The sequence below is a fragment of the Barbus barbus genome, assembly GCF_936440315.1.
Source record: "Barbus barbus genome assembly, chromosome: 4".
Taxonomy (NCBI): domain Eukaryota; kingdom Metazoa; phylum Chordata; class Actinopteri; order Cypriniformes; family Cyprinidae; genus Barbus; species Barbus barbus.
Window position 1 is genome coordinate 23,376,768 of NC_136732.1, and position 22,704 is coordinate 23,399,471.

Genomic DNA, 22,704 nt, shown 5'->3' on the forward strand with positions numbered 1-22,704 from the left:
TATCTGGGAATGAGTATCTCGCTCTTTTGGGTTCAGAGAAACTGCTTTTTTTTCTGGCTGATATTTTAAACAAGATTGACAAATTCCTTCACAGCATAGGCTAATAATCTCAGACTTTAGGTAAAGATCATTAGACTTAAGATGAAAGACATATTGTGAACGTAGGCTAATATTGATTTGTAAATTACAAGCAAATGGGTGTTTAAAGATGTAAAGAATGTACAATTTCTATAGCCTACAGTTGAAATCAGCCACCACTCAGGATAATGTGCGTTTTAGGTTAAATACATAATCAAATGTGTAATGTGTACTTGCAGTCAATATTTAAACAGTATATAAACGTATAAATAAACATTTCGAAAATACGATTAACACAAAAATCTATAGGGCAATACATTTGTAATATAGCCGCATCAAGAGCTACAGTGAAATAATACTTACTTTATACAGGTCTGCTGATAAATCTATGGCTAATATGGACGTTTGGGTCATTTGTGAAGGAATTAATATGCCCAATTAAGAGCTAAAAGGTTACTCGAAAAAGTAGTCAAACACAATCTTGTCTGCCATCTAGTGGCCAAATCGTGCAACTTAATATGGCACTTTTTTTTTCTTTTTTGCACAGTTTAGCTCCAACCCCAAACATACAGACCTGAACAAGCTAAGTGTCCAGTTATTAATGTTATTTAGATGGAAATTATTATCCAGATCTGGACCAAATCACTGGTGCTTGCGATAACTGGCTTACAATTTTATTATTATTGCACCATGGATATGCGCTAAAATGAGCTTTTAACATATTGTCTCTATATTTAAAAATGTATTTAGTTAAGTAGTACACTTGAACCCATCTTTCATACACTAGTACACTCAAGTGTACTACAGGTGGTAACTAAATGTTAAAATCTTAAGTAGTACTAAAGAATCATTTTTAGTACATTACAAACAAAATTAGGCCTAGTGTGCGAAAATAGAGCACTTTAAGTACATTATGGAAGTGTACTTTTTTTCACCTAGGTTTATAATATATAAAATGCTGAAAACAAAGACGTGTTGTTGGTTACAGACGTAAACACAATAAAAATAATGTGGTTTTAAAGAATCTGAAAACATGAAGTTGCCAGTTTTTTTTTTCTCCATAAATTGCTTATTCAGCCCCAAAGGACTCATGATTCAGCATCAAACATCTATAAACATCTACAAGATAGGCAGTCTATGCATCTCAAATAAACAGGTAATTCTGTGCCAAATTTCCAGTGAGAAAGGGAACTACCATCTGCACTGTGATTTAACTACACCGTACGTCATGTGCCACAAAGCAGGAAAACTAAAAATGTACAGTTGTACTAAAAATACTTTACAGCCCAAAATGGGATGTATTCCAGTGAATTTAAGGAACCCCAGAAGTTAAGTAAACATTGTTTCAGTCACTGTCAAACAAAATGGAGCTGCTCGCCCTTCCCTGAATCACTGCGTTTAAGCTTCAGTCCGGACAGAACCTTTTGGGCTGTTTTCTCCTCCGTCGGATGCCTCCTCAAGGATCGGATCAGGCGCTCTCCCCCCCCCCAGGGTGTTGTTTGATTGGTTGGTATTTCGTTTTCCCATTTGTTCCACATGTTCTTTAAATGAAGAAGCTACAGCTTTAACCCCCTCATCCGATTCAGTCCTTTTTACCCCTGCATGAGGTACAGTCTGACTCTCAGGGGTGTATGCAGTCTTATTCTGTGGAACGGGGGTCTCGTGTAATCGGCAGTGAGTTTTTATTGGGATCTCAGGCTCAGGAGAGGAGCTATGACTGCTGTCTGCGCTTCTTGACATAAGTCCTTCCCTGCTCCCAGAATTGTCCTCGTCCCGTGACTGAGAGTCTGCTTTGCGTAATTGCGCTCCTGTCGAACCCTGCCTGTGGTATATCACTGGCTGCCTGCTGAAGTGAGCCCTCGACTGAGTTTGTAATTTACTTTCTGCAGCCTGCTCCAAATGCACCTGAGGAGATGCTGTCGCCCTCATAACCAGGACTAGAAGAGATACAGATAAAAAACAGACATTTATTAACAACCACATCATGAACAAAACTTTTTGTTTTCATAATTTAAGATTATATACAGGCCAAGATTATAATTAAAATGCTTTTGAAAAATTTCTTTCTATATTTTTCCCACACATTTAGACAGAAAACATTCGAGCATCTTATAGTAGTCAAAAGTTTGACTGAAACAGATTTGCTTATGACCGCAGGAAGGAAATTATTGGCAATGCTACAGAAACACAGCAAATAGTTTGCGCAAGCAGCCAGCTGATATTGAACGTCAATGTCTTTTAAAGCCCGCCTACCTGCTCTCTCAATGGCTTCTGGGCTCAGCTGGTCCATTGCTTCATTGGATGATGACTTGTCAGAAATATAACCCTCACTTGATTCTCTCTTGATAGTGCGATTCTGTTAAAATGATAAAAATTCTGAATATACGTTGACTTGAGAGCCAATAAGGCAGAAGGATTATTTAGATTTTTAAATGACTGTAATGTTATAATATTTTATTATTTTAGTATTATTTTGTAAATAAAGTCTCAGTGAATTTAAGATGTCTTGTTAAAACTTGTTACATATTACCCTTTAAAAGTTTGGGGTGAATATATATATTTTTTAAAGTCACTTTTATTCAGAAAGGATGCATTTAATGCATTAAAAGTGACTGTAAAAATATTTATAATGTTACAAAAAAATTGTATTCCAAATTAATGCTGTTCATCTGTGCTTTCTATTAATTGAAGAATCAAAGAATTAAAAAATGTTTCATGGTTTCCAAAAACATAAATATATTAAGCAGCACAACTGTTTTCAACATTGCTAATAATAAAAAATGTTTTTAAAGCAGCAAGTCAGCATATTAGTATGATTTCTGAAGGATCATGTGACACTGAAGACTGGAGTAATGATGCTGAAAATGTGGTTTTATCATCACAGAAATAAATTACATTTTAATATTTCACAATATTACTGATTTTACTGTATTTTTGATCAAATAAATGCAGTTTTGGTGAGACTTTATTCAATTTTCTTTTTTGAATGGTAATGTTCTTATGTCAATTTTACAGCATTAGAATTCCTGTATAAAGTTTTAATATATATATATATGCAGGTCAGTGTTGATAGAACTGAACCAGCATTTTTTTTTATAGTATTCGTGAGAAACGATTTGCAGCTAACAACTAAATCTTAACGTGTGGAAAACTTTGACCTTCTGAACTTCTGTTTTGGTTCTCGCTAATGAGAAATTCTTAGACGGTTAAACTGTTCCAGTTAGAGGAGACTAGTCTAATAACTATTAGCATCCTCCAGGCTTTCCTGTAGTAAACAACTGGGTGAGGAGCTAAAGCAGAGTGCAACAGGGGTAAAGCTCTAGCACAAGCACACAGGCAAGCAAAAGTAATCTTCACAGAATAAGCGTTTAATCCCTCCAGGTCTTTCCACAGGCACAGCGGGACAATTAAGGCCCAAGCGGTGCAAGAGAGGCTCAAGCAGATCAAGATGAACTCTTTTGCCCGCACGGGCATGTCCACCTGAGGTGAGCTTTAAGCATCGTCATGACAACAGCCAGCTTAAAGCACGGCCTGCGACTGTGTGAAGTCAAGTACTTATTGCCTACCTCCAAAGAGCGTGGACGTTCCCTGCCCGCGGCTTCAGGGTCCTGAGAGGAACTGTTGGCAGGAGACAAGGGACACGAGGCTCTGGGAGGGGTGTCTGGGAGGGGTCCCGTGGGAGGCGGTGGAGGAGGTGTGCTGGATCTTGTTGCGGGACCGAATATGTGGTCATAGTGTGAGATCATGAACTCCACGAGAAGAGCCTGGTAGCTGGTTTCCAGCAGAGCGATCATCGACACGTCTCCTGACACCAGGGGTCGCAGGAGGGTGGGGCCAAACACAATGCCCAGGTTTCCTGGAGACATTTTGTTGTCCTCGTAATGTTCTGCAACCCTGAAGAGAAGAAAGTGATGCATTAGTAGAGAACTACTTTATTTAAACAAGTGGCAGCTTTACAGTTTTTTTTCACACTTGCTAGGGCCCATTTTTCAACACTCAACTTTACTTTTCCAAAACAGTTGTTTTTTTACACAGTAAGCACAACAGCAGTTCAGATGGACTAAACTGTGGCTTATTTTCCATTGCTTTGGCATAAAATGCACTCAATGACAACAACTTCCAAATATTCTTTTCTCACTCAAACACAATCACAACCAAAACTATATGTATTTAATTACAGGCCAATCTGAACATGTTTATTTTACATTCTCTTTTTGACCTAACATGAATAAAACAGTAATTTGCTAAATTTTTTAAAGTAATATCATATTGAAATATATTCTAAAATCTAATAAATGAAATACTATCAAAACAATTGCATGTAGCTAAATTAGTGTTACTTTAGTATCATTGAGAAACTATTATAATTTTTATTCATATTGTAAATTAGTTTTTATTAGTATAATTTCTGTTTTCATTTTAATTTTACTAAAACTTTTTGTAACTTTGTTGTGTTTTTGTCATTTTATTAGCTTTTTTAAACATGTTTATATAGTGTTTATTAATTTTTATTTTGGATTTAGTTTTAATGATTAAGTTTCTTTTATATATTTTCATTTATGTCAGGGTTTTTTCCAAGTAGAAGGGTTTTTCTATAGTTTCAGTTTAAGTTAACTATAATAACCCTGAGCTGAACACCTACACAGGTGCAAGTCTTTCAATTTCATCACCATCTACGCAAAAGTGGACACTTTGAAATAATGAACCATGTAACATACAGTACAGTGAATTCTAATAAGAAAATAAAATAAAAAAATTGAATAGTTAGCATTAGTGTTTTTTAGGTCATTGTTTTATGAGTGACAAAGTTTGCTGGGTGACGATCTTTGCTAGTGTTCAAAAGAATGAGCTGATTTGAGACACACATATTTTGCCAATTTTAGCGCATTCTGGATTTACTGCTGTGCCAAGCTGGCTTCAAGTTGCTTAGGAGAACTGTGAAAAGTGACCTAAATATTGAGAAATGGGCCCTAGAAAACACTGTAATGTGATTTCACACCGTATGGTACCTGTTCAAGTGGGCCATCATGTGCTGCACTGTGTTGTAGTTACACAGAGGCAGTCTTCCGATGAGCTCTCTGAGTTTGACCACAGTACTCGTCACAATCCCAGCAGTCTCGGCAGCATGGTCCTTTTCACTAAGCCTCTGAATCTCCTTACCCACATTGATAAAGTTGTTGTAAAGGTCAAAGGTGAGTAACGGCTCTGGAAGCTGTGAAAGAGGAAGACGGGGTGTTGCGTTATATGTTTTAAGCAGGGTCGTAACCCCAATAGACATTGAGGACAAGCTCCCAACTAAATAGAAATGGCCAAATTGTCCCCCCCAATATTAAATATTCTTGATGCTGCACTGCATTACATATGCATCATTATAATTGTTCTGAATCATATTGAATCATGTAAATGTTCAAGACATGGTTAACAGCCTTGGTTTTAGGTAATGAGAAAGTTATTAGAGTCTACATTTACATTTATTCATTTAGCTGACGCTTTTATCCAAAGCGACTTACAATTGCTATATATGTCAGAGGTCGCACGCCTCTGGAGCAACTAGGGGTTAAGTGTCTTGCTCAGGGACACATTGGTGTCTCACAGTGGATTTGAACCCGGGTCTCTCACACCAAAGGAGATGTGTCTTATCCACTGCGCCATCACCACCCCAGGTCTAGATTTTTGTTTTACTTTAAATACTTCAATTGTATTTTGTGTGTGTGTGTGTTTACCTCTTTGAAGAAATGCTTGAGTACGGAGGTGATGTCATGTGGTGAGAGGTCACCAAGGTCAACTTGGTCTTTCTGGATTTCAAAAGCCTGACATAACTTCAGAATGCGAGGTTTGGATCCACTGATTCTGTAAACTCCCTAGATAAAGAGAAAAGAACAAGAGATTGAAGACAACTAGATTATTTCATTGTCTGAAGAAAGTGTGAGTGGTGTTTGTCCATGCAAAACTTGCTGTTGAGTGTATGACGCAGTTATTAAAATATTCTGAAAGGCCTGCAACTGCTCTGCACACTACACAACTTTTAAAGTCGTAACAGATTTTAAAACACTAGGTGACTTTGTAAATGATAGTGATAGTGATAGTGAAGTGAAGTGACATACTGCCAAGTATGGTGACCCATACTCAGAATTCATGCTCTGCATTTAACCCATCCAGCATGCACACACACAGCAGTGAACACACACACACACACACACACACACATCGTGAACACACACCCGGAGCAGTGTTACAGAGGATCACACATTACCAGACTTAGAAATCTGAAGTGGATTTGGATCGGGGGTCCTTCAGTTGAATTCTATGGAATTTGTAGTCTGTTTTATCATTTGCAAAATTAAAAATGTAATTAGAATTACTTAGAAAAGTAATAGCACATCCTTTCACAACAAGCCACACTACAAACTACAAACCACAATAGTTTGTTGGCCAGAAATTAAAGTTTATTTATATATAGATCTTATTCATTTTTTTTGTTGACCTTGTAATCTTTAATAAGAATGTCATAACTGTTCCAATCATTCAGGATTAAACCCGCCCCTGCTATGGCCATATCTCAACATTCAATCAAAAACTGATGCACAGAACCAAGTCCCGTCCTACATCTTTTTTGATAATCCGATACTTATCAACACAATATAATTGCATACATACCGACATTGTAGAAAAGATCAGTCACTACTTTTATTTCATTGTGACTTTATCAAGCACCGTTATCTCTTCATAACATCACAAGATCCATGTATTGAGTTCCTACCTGGACTCCAAGAGCCCTGTTCTCAATCTCTTCTGTGCAGCGCAGGACAACGAAGGGCACAGAGTCTTGGCTCTCTCTAGGCAGCAGGGAGAACTCCATCCCGAAGATGAAGCCTCTTCTGTGCTCACACTCCATCTGGCACACCTCCAGGCACTTCCTGTGGACTGCAAGGCCACACTGGCAAGAGAGGAGCAACTGTCAGTCCGCCATATTCTGACCAGTGCACAGTCAAATAAGGAGTGGTTCTTTTCTTTTACGAATTAGTCATTTAGCAGCTTAGTCATATCCAGCTACTTATAGTATATCACCAGAAGTAAACTGAGGTTAAATGCCTAAACAATAAAGCACAGTATTTGGGTTCCCCAAGTAAAACATTTTTTAAAGACAATTTAAAAACCTTTGTCAACAGACCTGCCATTAGCTCTGAGATTGTTATTTAATTATATGATTCTGTAGAAACGTCAAGATTTCATCTTCAGTTTCAAATGTAATTTATTTTATTTATCCTGATTTGACTACACTACCCATAATCCACCCAAATGACCTCCCACGAAGCATTGCTTGGCAATCTTACACTTAAAAAAAACAAACAAATATTTTTGTATATATATATATATATATATATATATATATATATATATATATATATATATATATATATATATAATATATATATATATTCAAGAATACCCTAGTGAAAATAAATATACTAAAATGTATTTGAAATACATTTATTTTGTGCCACGTATACAACAAATATATTAAAATATTTATATAAATATATTCATAGATTTTAGCATGCTTTATAATATACTTAAGTGCAAACTGAATCTAATGGTTTCAGACTCTTAACTGTATGTTTTTTACAATTCTATCAAAATGTATTATATTTTGTAATGTTATTGTATATTGCAATTGTGTTAAATGCAATTAGTTGAAATTTAGAGTGCTTTCTTGACCCACTGCAGAATGATTTATTTGTATTTTCATAATTACATCTATTGTCTTTGAAATATGGTTGAAGTGTACCATCTTCAGTTCGCTGCTTAGATGTTCAACCAAAAAGCTACACACATTTTTCTGACACTCACCTCTTCACACTCAATCCCATTGACAAGGATGTAATTGTCACACTGCTTACACTTGACCATCTTGCTCTTCATTTTTTTCAGTCTGTGGGTTAGTGCGGCACGTGACGGATTTCGTGGTTTGCATAGCATTCCGTTGCTATCAGACAAACCCTCTTCGCTCTCTGCACACACATGAAGAAGAGTCAACAACTGCATTGTCAGCCATAAAAATGCAGAAAGTGTAAATGATGAAAAGCATCTCATACCTGCTTCTTGCAGAGTGTCTTTCTCATCAAGATCATCTGAAGACATGGTTCCTGTGGAGGAGGCCTTGGGCAGCTTACGGTTCCCATAAGCTTCAGAGAGGAGACATATGACTAACCTATTTACAGATGGGACAGTTGCTTCATAAGTTACAATAGATTTTCTCTACCTGGACTGGACAGTGATTCAAGACTTCCTCCAGTGCTGTCTCTATCGCTGTGAATGGAACGTCCTGCACATCAACAAATCACATGAAAATTTTCTTGTGCACTTCATCTGGATGAGTTATAAGTAAGAAAATGTGTGAGAGGAGACGTACGTCCATCTACTAAACTGCTGCTGTGTTTCAGTTCCTCTGGTAGCGCATATGAATCTTGTTGGTAACTTGGAGCAGTGCTTTGTTTACGTCGACCTGTTGGTGGGGATCTGTGAAATATACAAAAATCCAACTCAAATGATGTGGTTGCAATTGAAGTAAGCTTTATTCGACTGAGAATACAGGCAATTCAGTTCTGTTCACAATAAGCTTCACTGGGCTTTAGCAACTGATTCATGCAGTTATGAAAGTGAAGCTGATGTCTGTTACAATGAAAAACCTAGCAAATCTCAACAAAAAAAAGAAAAGACAAAACACTAAAACATGCAAACACTAAAACAAATGTATGTTTCCATGTTAAAGTGTTTTTTTGTGTGGCTTTTTGGACATCTACAATGGCATAATTGAAGTACCTTGGTTTTTACCCGGGAATTTTTCTTGTTTTCTTGAAAGCTTGGCTTCAATTATATTATATAATACACTATATTGCCAAAAGTATCGGGACACCCCCTTCTAATGAACAGGTTTGACTACTTTAGTAATTTCCATGAGTACAAATGTTTAAGCATATAATGATATTCTAGAGAATTGTGTGCTTCTAATTTTAATAGCAACAGTTTGGACAGAACCCTTTTCTATTCTAACATGACATTAAGGCAAGGTTCAGAAAGAAATGATTGATTCAGTCAGGTGGAAGAACTCGACTGGTCTGCATAAACCCAGCTGAACACCTCTGGTGTGACTTTTAAATGCAGATTGAGCCAAAAACACTTTCATCACCAAAAAATTACTAAAGTAGTCAAACTTGTTCATTAGAATGGGGTGTCCCAATACTTTTGGTATAGTGTATTTTTAGGAAACTTTGCTGTATATATAAAACATGCAAACAAACATTCAAAAGTTTGTGGTCAGTAAAATGTTTTGAAATAATTTTTTTGTGCTCACCCAGACTGCATTTACCAGTACTTGATAAAAAAGCTGAATTTTCAGCATCATTACTCCAGTTTTCAGTGTCACATGATCCTTGAGAAATCATTCTAATATACTGATTTACTGCTCAAGAAACATTTCAGAATCAGAATCAGAATCAGAATGAGCTTTATTGGCCAAGTATGTTTACACATACAAGGAATTTGTTATAGTGACAGAAGCTCCACAGTGCAACAGAAGGACAGTAACAGGACAGGACACAGGTAATAAAACAAAATAACAGGAAATAGCCAATAACCAATGTACAAAGCAGCAAAAAAAAATAAAAAAATACACAATATATAATATAGGCGATTTATAGATAATAGTAATAGTATTTATTACTATTATCTATGTTAAAAACAGTTGTGCTGCCTAATATTTGTGTAGAAAACCTTATGCATTTCTGTCAGGATTCTTTGATGAATAGAAAGTTCAAACGGACAACATTTATTGCAAATGGAATCTTGTCTTTTCTGTCACTTTTGATTAATTTAATGCTTCCTTTCTTAATGAAAACATTAATTTCTTTAAAAAAAAATTTTAAATCTTACTGACTTCCTACAGCTTACAAGTTGAATTGAGTTGTGAATTGTGTGTCCTCCAGACCTTACCTCTTGTTTTGGGGGATGAACTCCTGAAATGTGAAGTTCTGGAGAGGTTGTTCGGGCAGGTGCTTTCCCAGGATGTAGTGCAGGTAGGGTTCACCTGGATCACAGGGCCTGCAGTTCACTTCTAAGTTCAGGTAGCCCAGAGGAACCGGCTCAGTCTGCTGCCGCTGGTAATAAAACATGTTCACCGTTGCCTGACAGAAGAATAAGACAAAGACAGCTGTTTCTATGGTTGCTAGTGTATTCTGAAGGGTTACTTAACAGTGCAAACCAAAAGAACCAACTCCCTATAGTAGATGATTACTTTTCATTTTAAGGTGTCTCTAAAGGTGAACCAACCTCTTTTAGCACAGTGTCTCCTTGACAGATGAGCTTGCGAATGTGGACAAGGATTTTGCGCTTCACCTTCTCCAGCTCTTTCTGATGGTTGTTCGCTTCACACACACACTGCCTGTACAGCATCTCAGTCTCTGTAACCTGCACAGAAACAAAATATAGTGATAAATATCATAGTGAAGAGATGATAATTCATTGATTTTTTTTAGAACTATCATATTTAATTAATTAAGGGAAAGCATTTTATAATCTCACATAAAAATTTTATGCACAGTATATTTGCTTGAAATTGATGAAATGTATGAACTGAGACCGTAATGTTATTGAGAAAGCCTATTGTTTTTGTAGTTTTGTATTGATGTGAAATGATAGAACGAGCCATATACTCAAGATGACCTTCGTTTGGGCGTCATCTCTGGACTTCCTCCTCCTGTCCAGGGTTTTGTAACCACCTGTCTCCTCTTCAGCTTTGGCCGTCATGGCTTTGGCCTTCTCCAGCTCCTCACAGCGCTGCTGGTATTGCTGTCTTGCTCTCTTCAGTGCAGACACAGCATCATTCTAATGCACATGACATTATCATTCACATTACTGGAAAAGCTGGCCACATCAAAAACACACACATTATTAACCACAGCACTATGAACTGACCATCCTCTTCTGCTCTTTAGACCACTGCTCTTTGAATTCCCGTCGCCACTTGTCGATTTCATTCCTCTTGGCCGAGAGAGCCTGTGGGATAGATAGCAGAATCCCACAAGTTAGATATTATGTTTCAGATGTCTTGCATTTGTTATAAAGATTGTTTGGATGGATGGAGCACCTGGTAGCAGCGCTGTTGAATGAGCTCAGCAGTTTGTTTGGCTGATGTGCTGCTTTTGATATCATGCTCCAGCGCCTGTGTGTAGATGTTCTGCAGAGGCATCATGTCCTGTGGAGTGCATCCAAACACATGCATTAAGGATGACAGCAAGCAATGTGTTCTTTACACAACAGGACAAAAGAACAGTTACATTACAGTGTTTGTTCAGGTGTACAAAGGTTTATTACATTGCATTCTCTTTTTGTTACATGAAAGTCTAATTAAAGTCTCTTTCTTTTTTATCATTTATTATCATTTATTTATTATCAACCCTTTATCATTTATTTATGCTTTTACTTTAATGCATATATTTTTCTGTGAAAGACTTATTATAGCTTAAAAATCCATAATAAAAACATGAATTATTGCATGTTTAAAGCTGATGATCTATGCATGTTTAGATGGTGATCTAAACAAAGTATGAAATAAAATGATAAATCATTTCAATGTTTCTTAATATTAAAATTATTTTGTTTATAATTTTTAATGACGACTGCTACTGTTGTAGTGTCATTTCCATGACAATTTTCTCATATTAAAGTTTTTTTTTGTTTGTTTTTTTTTTACAAAAGAGACAACCTTGTCAGTGAAGTATATAATATAATGCAAAGAAATCAACATAAATTTCAATTGTCTTTTATCGTAAGTTTTCTGAATTGTTATGTTTATATATGCAAATAAGGCATTATCTAATTAAATACACACTAATTTACATACATTTACAAAAATCTAAACATTGGATAAAGCCAGGTTTATTCTTGTTGTTGATATTTCTTTATCAGAAAACACTGTCAACAGAAAAATATTTTCACATTGTTTTAGGAATAAATTAAAATATAAATCAGGCAAGAGATTGTATTGTTATTGTTATATACAGACATACATTTAATAAAATAAAATCTGAAATGTGAATTTTGGATGCTTTAGGCAGCAGTCTGAAAGAAGTCAATTTATGAAAGCAAAGTAGCCTAAAATATCAAAACTGAGAAGTGCCTGAAGTGCCTTTCCACAAACAAAATATCATTTAATTGTGTGTATTTAGTATACATAAAATGCTAACTATAAAAGCAGCCATAGCAATACAAAGGAGTCAGCAATTTTATTCCCAACAGTTGTTAAATGTTATTTCTACCACTATTGTCTCCATCACATGCTATGGATGCTATGTTTGCAATGTTGTGCAAATTTTCATGCCTTTCTAAAAAAAAACAAAAAGGCATGCATGTAAATACACTGTTTAGTATTGCTGGTAGAAAAAGTAATAAACTAGTTAAAGTATTAAATGTGTTAAAAAAAAAAAGAGTTGCCAAATAGCTAAATAAACTCTTTACACATTTTGTGTAAAAACACACAATTTTACCTGTTGAGCAACACATGACTTGGCAGCATCTGCTGCTCTCATAATACTCTTTGAGAACTCTTGCTCTGTAAACAAACAACATGATTTAATAATCACATAATGCACCAAATCATAATGGCAGAAGAAAGAGGTGAATGGAAAATTCGATTGACCGATAGAAATAGTTTGCATCTGTATCGATGAACACAGAACAGAGCGTTTCAAAACATCAATACAACTGTGAGCGGACATTAGGTGACATAACTGTATCAGTCCATAACCCATTAGCATCACAGCTCAATGGAAAATAAGATATTCATCATCACTGATTCCAGGAATACCACACCGACACGTTTTACAGTGGTAATGTACTTTATGCTTTCCCTTTTCTGTTCATTCATTATTATTGACGCGTAGCCTTGGCTCTGTTTCATATTTTGAGATTTATACTCTCTCTTTGTGCTCTGGTTATATATCACACTATAGGTTATAGCAAAAATATACAATATTTCAGCTACAGGTTATAACTGGCTTGTGTGCTGACACAAAAAACCTCTTCATTCCTCTGTTGTGGCCCTAAAAATGGGCTAGTAGTTTGTCTCAGTATTGGGTGTAAAGGCATTAGACACTTTTAGGAACCTATCAGTAATCTTACACTAGAAGGCGCTGTGAGTCACGATGTGTTAAAGGCTACTTCATCCTATCACAGGTGTTGTTTAGCACAACTCATATTCTCTCAGAGATCCCATTTTAGACTCTTTTTCTGTTTACAGGAAGAAGTCCCTCAGCTTCTCTTCTAGACAGAAATGATCTATAATTACTGGCAAACAAATCCAACCTAAACATAATATGTCAGCACGTCGAAAACATGAGTTTAGATTTAGTTTTCTGTATTTTTCTGACAGTTAGTGGATGTGTTCCTGTGACTATTTAACAGAAATTCACGCAATCAAAGACTAAATTTAAAACACTCACCCAGGCTGATTCTTTTGTCCATCCAGGTCAGCAAGTCTTTGGCATAACGGCACCACATTTTGGCGTACTGTAGGGCGAGCTCCACGCCACCCTCGCAGCGACACATGGTCAGGTCGGCATCCTGGGCTGAGGGGGAATACATCAGCATCAACGGATCGTGTGCATGCCTTACTCTGTAAACTAAACCCAGCACGGGACTGACAGAAGCTTGTCCTCAACCAGCTTTAATGATCCTGTCTGCTGTTACTGTACAGGATAAATCTCCTGTATCTTCAAAGGAAGTAAAGGCCAAGCTTTGGAAAACGCTGAGTTGTGGTACATGCCCAAAATTGTCATCACAACAAAGTCTGTTGCCAAAAAAGCATCTTAATTGTTAAAAACTATGCAGTAAGCCATCATTCTCCAAATGTCTGTTAAAGACGTCGTAAACAAGCACTGAATCATAACATCTGTGATAATCCAAGGGAAAAGTCGAATCCCTGCGACTCTCCACCACAATATTCCGGATTGGTAATTCAATATCCATGCAAGATTTGTGTATAGGGAACTCCTGAGCTCGCTCAGTAGAGTCCATGAGGCTTTGGAGCTCAGCAGTGAGTGTGTGAGGATTTCACAGAGACCGAGACTGTTCACCCTCCCTCTGTCTGCTGTCTCCTCCCTGTGCATTAAATGCTAAAAATCTGATCTGATCAAAACATCACAACTAAAAACATGAATTTTCTCCATCATCCCTCCAATTGTAGTGTCTCTATCCAACTTCTATCCTGCCATACTTCCTGTCTCATGTTAATGCATTAGTATGTGTTTGGCACAGAGGGGAGGGGAATAATCCAGGACAGTATCAGACTGTAGAGTGATGGTCTTTAGATTAGGGTGTTGTTGACTTCCTGATATAAGGATATCGGTATCTCATCATTACTTTATGCTCTCCTAAACTCTCTTTCTCTCTTTTTGCTTCTCTAATAGTTACATATTGCATAAACAGTTAAGCCTATTTTTTTTTTTAAAAGAGTCTTTTTTTTATTTTGACACTGTAATACAATAACGTCCGATTCGCATTACTGTGAAGCCTTAAAAAAAAAATCATATTCTCACTAATGTGAAAATAATCTCATTGTCATTACTGATGTAAAAAATCTCATTCTCAATAGCATAACGTGAAAAAAATCTTTATTCCTGTGATGTAAAAATGCTCATCCTCATTACAGTACTGCAAAAAAAATCTCATTGTCATTACCTTAATGTTACAAAATCTCATTCTCATTACAGTACAGCAAAAAAAAATATCTAATTCTCATTACCATGATGCGAAAAAATATCTCATTGTCATTACCTTAATGTTAAAAAAATCTAATTTTCATTACAGTGATGCGCAAAAGTCTCATTCTCATTAGTATGATGTGAAAAAAATCTCATTCTCAATACCATAATACCAAAAACTCATGGTCATTACCTTAAATGTTAAAAAAATCTCATTTTCATTACAGTGATGCGGAAAAAAAATCTCATTCTCATTACCATGATATGTAATGCTTTCTTTTTAACCTGATGCAAAAAAACCCTCATCGTTACGCTGTGAAAAAGTGAAAAATCTCATTCTTATTACTGTGATGCACAAAAATCTGATTCTCATTACTGTGATGTGAAAAATATCATTATCACTGCCTTTATGTTGAGAAAAATCTCATTCTCATTACTGTGACGTGAGGAATCTCATTCTCGTTACCGTGATGCAGAAAAAGGTGAAATAGTTATGATACATTAATTTGTAAAGCAAAATATAATTTCTTCTTCTTATTCTTTCTTTTGATACTGGGGTAAATTATGTCAACTTCTTTTTGAGATTAAACCACATGCTGGTCAATCCAGCCATTTGTTAATTAACAATTTAAAATGAATTTATATGATTTAATATGATGTTTAATAGGACACAAGATAATAAACTCACAGATTTATCCAGGGAAGACATGAAAAGTCTCTGCTTAGTCAGTCCAATTAGGCTGATCAGGTCTCACAGTGGGAGTCTGAACTAGGCTAAGAATATACGGTTGATACTGCAGTCTGTCTCAGGTGTGAGTAATGAAGGTGAGGTGCTTTGTGAGTACCAGCCAAGGTATCATCTCGAAGGTCACTGTGCGGATGCTTTATTTAAACTTTGAGTGTTAACGTAATCCCTAATCTCAGCTAGCAAACAGCTATATGCTCACAGGACAAGCAGGTCTAGCCAAGGTAGCAGCCAAGGACGATGATGTCAATATATAGCTATTCAATACAGCACAACAATCACCCAATCAAAATCTCATTTTATCTTTGGTTACAACTCTCTTCTTCATAATTTATAGTTCATATGTACTACTCTAATTTTATATAAAGATTACAGTTCTATATCTAACATGCTATCCTATGCTATCCTATCTCACTACAGTTTTCGGAGAGGTGGATCAGTGGGAAAAACAGAGCAGCTGTCTGCCACTTTAATCTGCTCTCTAACCCCCGTCCGGTGCTAATCTTGTTAGCGAGGGGCAATTAGTCCATGTGGCTAATTACACGTAAACAGTGCAGGTTGAAGAAGAGAGATTTAGTGGCGTGACATGATGCTTCCCGGGCCTGATCAGTCACTCTCTTTGCTTTGCTCCTCTTAGATATCAGTCATTGCTGTCTATGTCCAAATAATGGACAGAAGACCATGTCGAATCAATCAACCACCATGAACCCGGCTGGATATATGATATTCATTTTAATATTTGTGAGAGCACAACCAAACTGTTCATTGCTAATCTCATTAATCTTTCACCCTGTTAGTCTTCCTCCAAATGTCCAGCACGCAAACACCCATACACACAATGATCTTAAAAAAAATTACCGGATACAGCTCCGTCTTTTTCCTCCTCCTCATGGCAGATCTTCAACGACTCCACATCTTCACCCTGAAAAACACACAGCTTTTAATATTCACTGTAAACCTCATTGCTTGAGAGAGATTGTTGAACCCAAAAGTATCATGAAATAGGAGTACTAGTATATGAGAAAAAGAGTGGGAACAATAATTCATCAATCATGTCTCACTGTAATATCATCCAGATCGGCGTTCAGTGTTGTGTCTGCTGAAGTGTCTGTTAAAGACAGTGAGTCTGCTTCTAGTAGCATCTCATCCACAGTCCTGAGAAATCAAATCAACCGACACAAAGATATTAAAAATGAAGCGTTCTCACAGAGCCAAAACAGAGCCGATCTTTCATTTATTCCAACAATTTTTATGCTCTTAAAAATAAAGTTTCTTTATTGTCATCCACGGTTCCACAAAGAAACTTTATCATCCATGGAATCGTTCCATTACACAAAAGGTTCTTTATTGTAGAAAAAGTTATTTTGATTATTAAAATGTGCTTCAAAGTAAGAAATAAATGGTTCTTTTAAGAACTCTTGATAACAAGGTTCTTTGAGGAACCCAAAATTATTGTTCTATGGCATCCCTGCTAAAAACCCTTTTTTGGAACCTTTTATTTTTAAGATTGTTTCATGACAAAGTGTAAAGGTGTACTTACGAGCATGTCAATGACAAATCCAAGTTAGCATCAAAATCGCGTAATATTTCACTGTAACGCTTGGTTTCTGAGTGCCGGACTGGTGTCCCAGCATCTGAAACAGAAGAATAAGACAGGTCATGTTGCTGCATGTGATATTTTAAAATGAAAATCTGATTACAAAAAAGTTTATTTTGTGTCCTTGTTATGGTGTAATTATACATTTAAGTACTCAGTAATATTAATTAACTACATGTATTTACTACACGGTTAGGATTAGGATTAGGATTAGCTTTAGGGTTAGTTGCATGTAATTATGCATAATTTATTGTTATTATAATAGTAAGCAAGCACATGTAACATGTAACAAGGACACCTTAAAATAAAGTGTTACCAAAAAGTTCTAACCTATGTTCATATCATAGATGTAAGTACAGGAGAGCCCACCTGCTGGTTATTTCTGCCTGGCACACCTCTGCCAGTGGTGTGTTCTTTAATTTTCTAAATGTTTTTTCTTTCTTTCCCCATTTTAACTATACAAAATATAACATGGGGTGCAAATAATAACTTAATTCCTAAAGGAACTACTGAACCTTGAAGACCATTTGCTGTTTAATAAAAGTCTGATTGTATAGATGTAATCTATTCAGTCAGTTTACTATTAGTCAATTTATTACTGTCAATTTACTCTTATCTTGGTGTTTAAAGAGAAAGACAGTCCTTCAATCAAACACACTCACTGGCCACTTTATTAGGTACACCTTGTTAGGGGGTTGGACCCCCTTTTGCCTTCAGAACTGCCTTAATTCTTTGTGGCATAGATTCAACAAGGTGTTGGAAACATTGCTCAGAGATTTTGGTCCATATTGACATGATAGCATCACGCAGTTGCTGCAGATTTGTCGGCTGCACATCCATAATGCGAATCTCCCGTTCCACCACATCCCAAAGGTGCTCTATTGGATTGAGATCTGGTGACTGTGGAGGCCATTTGAGTAAAGTGAACTCATTGTCATGTTCAGCAAACCAGTCTGAAATGATTTGAGCTTTGTGACATGGTGCATTATCCTGCTGGAAGTAGCCATCAGAAGATGGGTACACTGTAGTCATAAAGAGATGGACATGGTCAGCAACAATACTCAGGTAGGCTGTGGCGTTTAAACGATGCTCAATTTCTACTAAGGGGCCCAAAGTGTGCCAAGAAAATATCCCCCACACCATTACACCACCACCACCAGCCTGAACCGTTGAGACAAGGCAGGATGGATCCATGCTTTCATGTTCTTTACGCCAAATTCTGACCCTACCATCTGAATGTCAGAAATCGAGACTCATCAGACCAGGCAACGTTTTTCCAATCTTCTGTTGTCAAATTTTGGTGAGCCTGTGTGAATTGTAGCCTCCGTTTCCTGTTCTTAGCTGACAGGAGCAGCACCCGGTGTGGTCTTCTGCTACTGTAGCCCATCTGCTTCAGGGTTCGACGTGTTGTGCGTTCAGAGACGGTATTCTGCATACCTTGGTTGTAACGAGTGTTTATTTGAGTTACTGTTGCCTTTCTTTCATCTCTAACCAGTCTACCCATTCTCCTCTGACCTCTGACATCAACAAGGCATTTTTGTCCACACAACTGCCGCTCACTGGATATTTTCTCTTTTTCGGACCATTCTCTGTAAACCCTAGAGATGTTTGTGTGTGAAAATCCCAGTAGATCAGCAGTATTTGAAATACTCAGACCAGCCCGTCTGGCACCAACAACCATTCCACGTTCAAAATCACTTGAATCCCATTTCTTCCCCATTCTGATGCTCGGTTTGAACTTCAGCAGGTCGTCTTCACCACATCTAGATGCCTAAATGCATTGAGTTGCTGCCATGTGATTGGCTGATTAGCAATTTGTGTTACCAAGCAACTGAACAGGTGTACCTAATAAAGTGGCCGTTGAGTGTGTAATATCTGCCCATTCCTCCACCGAAAGTGGATATAACCGTTTTCTTGTAGCTGCCTTTTTACTACAGTAGCTGCCAGGAGAATATCAATATCAGTTTCTTTGTTGTAGTTTTGATATTATGAAAAAAATGACAATTTAATGTAATTTGTGTAACATGGACAGTGTAATGTTTAACAAGCTAAAGTATATTAACACTTCTTTGTGAAAAAGGTTGTTGATGGAGGTTAAAGTACATTAACTTTTGTATGAACACTTGCAGGAACTGGAACTTAAAACCAGGGCTCTGAACCGGTTCAAGGAATAAAAACGAAAACCGGAAACGAACGTAATTTTGACTGGAACAGAACCGGAAACAGAAACGAAATCAAATTTTATAGTTCCGAACAGAATCAAAAATTTGAAATGGCCATTAACCGGTTAATAACGTTATTTTATCGTTCCATTTAATATTTTAAATTTGCTGTCAACCAATCAGGAATTCAAGTAGTACAAGACTATGCAAATGTAATGCTGACGCATCCAGCGAGTGAAATGCCCGCCCGCTCAGCTGTGAACTCTAGCAAAATCTGACAGGGTAGCACAGATCATCAGAACACCGGAGTTAGAGTTTATCTGACGACAGTGTAAGACGGATTCAACAGATCTTACGCACCTGCGGCGCTTCTGTGAACGGAGAAAACACAATTAATCTATAGGCTTACATAAAAAGGAATATATGCCTATACACTAAATATATTTCACGTAAATCATTGACAGATTAACAAAACGAAAGAAAAAAACAATATGCTGAGTTAGGCCTATAGCTACGGTTCATTGTGACGCATTCCAATGTTCTGGGAAACGTAATACTAAATAATATGGAAACATTTGGATTCGTGCCGAATGAGAGAAGTAGGCACCAGCTTCACTTTTAATTTTTTTTTTTTTCTTATTTGTAAGTTGCTTTGGATAAAAGCATCTGCTAAATGACTAAAAGTAAAGTAAAGTAAAAGTAATTTGTTTTTGGATTGACGTTTTTATAGCCTATAGGCTATTTAGAGGATTTGTTGTGGAGAGAAACTAATAACTGTGTTTATAATGTTTGTAAACATTTTTGATTTCCTACATCATTTCTGAATAATAATCAAATAAAATGCGGCACGGCTTAGCCTTTGTTTCTTTTTCCTCAAAATGCAATTTTCATTTTTTTTTTTTGTAGCAAACATTTTTAAATATCTTTAAAAAATACTCTAATGTCTTTAAAGCATTAATAGAGTTTTTATTTTGTTTAGTAGCCTACATTTAGAAATTTAAAAATCTAGAAAAGATGCTGTGCTGTATTGGCTGTGACTATAAGCGCAGCGGGTTAATATTTCTGTATTTTTTTTCTTTCTTTTTCTTTTTGTGTAAAGAAAACACTGTACTTTATTATTATTATAGGCAAAGATAATTTAAAAAAATAACTGTATTAACTGTTATTTTTTCTACTCAAACCGGTTTCGGTAATAATACAGAGGAACGCAGGAACGGAAACGTTAAAATATCGATTCTGCTCGGAGTGAACCAATTGACTTTTTTTTTTTCCGTTTTCAAGCCCAAACTAGAGTAAAAACAATTAATGACTTGATGAAATGTGCATCAGGACAGGAAGTCACACTTCTAAAGTTCACACAAACATTTGGCGACAAATGCGGTAAAGATAAAGCGTCAAAAGTGACTAATTTGCAAAAATCATTGTATTGCATATTTTAAAGCTAGTAAATTACTTATCCAAAGTAAACATGCTTTTCTGGGTTTTTACTTAACGTGAACTCTTTGAACCCTTGAATGCACATCTGCAATGCTGTAAATGTGGCTCTGAACATGCAAAGTGCCACACTAATGCTGCACTAACAAAGAAAGTGTCACAGTCAATCTCTCTTTCTCTGACATGCTACATTTAGGTCAACCGCATCCTGCCTAGGTTTGGTAACATACTCTGCTACAGGGACAATAAGGACTTGTTTTTGATGAAGAGATTAATTCAGATGTTTGGAATAAGATTTTTCTCTTCATCTCCATTTTGTTTGACAAAAATCACCCACCGGATGTGAAAGTCATCTTAAGGATGGCACTGTGGTTATGCTGTCAGTTGACATGTTATGCTATTAGTTGTTACACAGAATGTTTTAATTTTCATTCTCATAATCGTTTCAAATGTTAAATGACATGCGACACTTAAAGTGGTTGAAACGAGAAGCACTGCATCGATAACAAATCATTAGAAACCAGTGCATGTGACTTCCTCCCACTGAGGTCTTATTGAGGTTTATTTCCACATCCTGGACTTAATCCAGTTATGTTTTATGAGAATTTTTTAATTAAAAAAGTAATACTAAATTATAAAAAAGCTAAATTAATTAAAAAATAAATCCGATACACAGTGCCAAATAATACACTTTTTTTTTTTTTTTGCAAAATTTACACTTTTTTTTTTTACATGTGGAAAGTGGTTATAAGTCACCCCAAGATGTGGTAATTTTGTACATCTATCAAAATGTCCTACACATGAAAACTTCCTTGCCATGTAACTTTTGAACAAAGGCAAAATGGACAAGACAGGAAGTGCTCTGATCATGCACTGATCAATGCATGCAACACAAACACGCAAGCACACACATGCAAAGAAAGAGAACAAAAAAGCCAGATATACACACATGCAGCTTAAAGCTACAACAAAAACACATTTTCCTCAAAGTCTGATGTAACTCACCCTGAACTTTTGGTTGCCTCAACTGTGCAGTCTCTGCTGCCTCCTCCATCTAGTCCTCTAGTGATGAACCAGCAGCTCACAACAGACCGTGTTTGCGTTGTCATCCAGCAGTTAGTCCATCCACCCCAGCTGAAGATGATTCGGTCAGAATCATCCCCTTTCATCGAACACTGGCACAGAACATGAAGACTGTGTGGGCTTTGATAACTCTGCTCTCTCTTCTCTCACAGCGCCACTTCTCTTCCTCTAAAGCGAAGGTTGGCCAATGTTCTTTCACCATCGTATGAGGAGGAAGTTTGTCTCACTGTCACTCTCAGACACACCTAACACCCCCAACTTCTGCTAAGGCCTGAGATATTTCTGGTAATCTGTGTTAGCGTTTGTTGTAATGTTATTTTGTTTGTGATTCTTTGTTTGTGGCCCATCAAAGGCTCTTGAGTTTGGAACTACTTTATTTATGCTGCAACTTTCATTTATCTAATCTCTAAAGATCACTTTATTCTGAATTTGCATCAAATGAATACCACATAGGAACTTTTATGCAGTAAAAACCCTTGAATTACCAATAAATCAGCCTGAAATCTTGCTTTAGCATTCATCCAATGAAATGTATCCTCACAGCATTGCCCCCTGCTGGCTGTTGGTGGTTGAGACACAGGAAGAGGAGTGAAATGCTGACTCAGTGATGGCCGACTCATTGATTTTGAGCAAAATCATCTCTGTTTAACTCACATATACACCTACAGACATTAGTTCAGGGAGATGGTTTCATATGGTTTTGTATTTTGACATTTTGAATATAAATGTGAATATCTGCCTGTGGATGATCTTTGTGAACTGCACAAGCTCTTTCAGCAAAAAACAAACCAACAACCCTGATGAATTTTTCATTATATCTGCTGGTAAGTCAGTCTTGCCAAAGCT

At 36.6% G+C, this 22,704-nt stretch overlaps 1 protein-coding gene and 1 pseudogene across 2 annotated transcripts in view; both read right to left on the reverse strand.

Annotated features, from left to right (window-relative positions):
• LOC306869079 (uncharacterized protein) overlaps nucleotides 1-22,704 on the reverse strand; it is a 409,393-nt gene that overhangs the window by 73,501 nt on the left and 313,188 nt on the right. The gene's annotated exons all lie outside the window — the stretch shown is intronic.
• Nucleotides 1,299-22,086, reverse strand: LOC306869026 (GEM-interacting protein-like; annotated as a pseudogene). Its single transcript, XR_013785808.1, has 21 exons — nucleotides 21,781-22,086; nucleotides 17,123-17,216; nucleotides 16,644-16,737; nucleotides 16,441-16,504; nucleotides 13,578-13,703; nucleotides 12,624-12,688; nucleotides 11,225-11,332; nucleotides 11,053-11,133; nucleotides 10,801-10,962; nucleotides 10,408-10,545; nucleotides 10,072-10,262; nucleotides 8,492-8,598; nucleotides 8,342-8,404; nucleotides 8,175-8,264; nucleotides 7,930-8,090; nucleotides 6,839-7,015; nucleotides 5,802-5,939; nucleotides 5,088-5,290; nucleotides 3,645-3,972; nucleotides 2,332-2,434; nucleotides 1,299-2,015 (listed from the first exon to the last, which is right to left on the reverse strand). The product of XR_013785808.1 is annotated as a GEM-interacting protein-like (transcript).